Source organism: Penaeus monodon, chromosome 33 (assembly GCF_015228065.2).
Source record: "Penaeus monodon isolate SGIC_2016 chromosome 33, NSTDA_Pmon_1, whole genome shotgun sequence".
Classification (NCBI taxonomy): Eukaryota; Metazoa; Arthropoda; class Malacostraca; order Decapoda; family Penaeidae; genus Penaeus; species Penaeus monodon.
In genome coordinates, this window is record NC_051418.1 from 21,874,957 (window position 1) to 21,875,315 (window position 359).

Genomic DNA, 359 nt, shown 5'->3' on the forward strand with positions numbered 1-359 from the left:
AGAAAGGGTCAAGGCAAAACTACTGGCTTTATGAATACAATTAGACCAGTGAGGTTTGCCGTCAAGCTTAAATGCTTTATTTAGGTTTGAAGCCCAATTAGAAAACTTATTGGTTTTTTTTTCCAATTTCCTTTTTAAATATTCTTCCCCAGTAAAGAATATCCTTGATTTTTTGTATGCAGACCATTTTCCTAGACTTCTGTTGTTTTGCACTATGGTTAAATATTACTACGTAAGAACAGGAGGAACGAAAAAGCTACACCCATTTTTTCTTCTTTGCCTTGGAATTAAATCTCTAGAAAAAATTCATGTGGAAGGTTCATGGGCTTATAAAGATAAAGTTAGGTATAAAGTTTGTT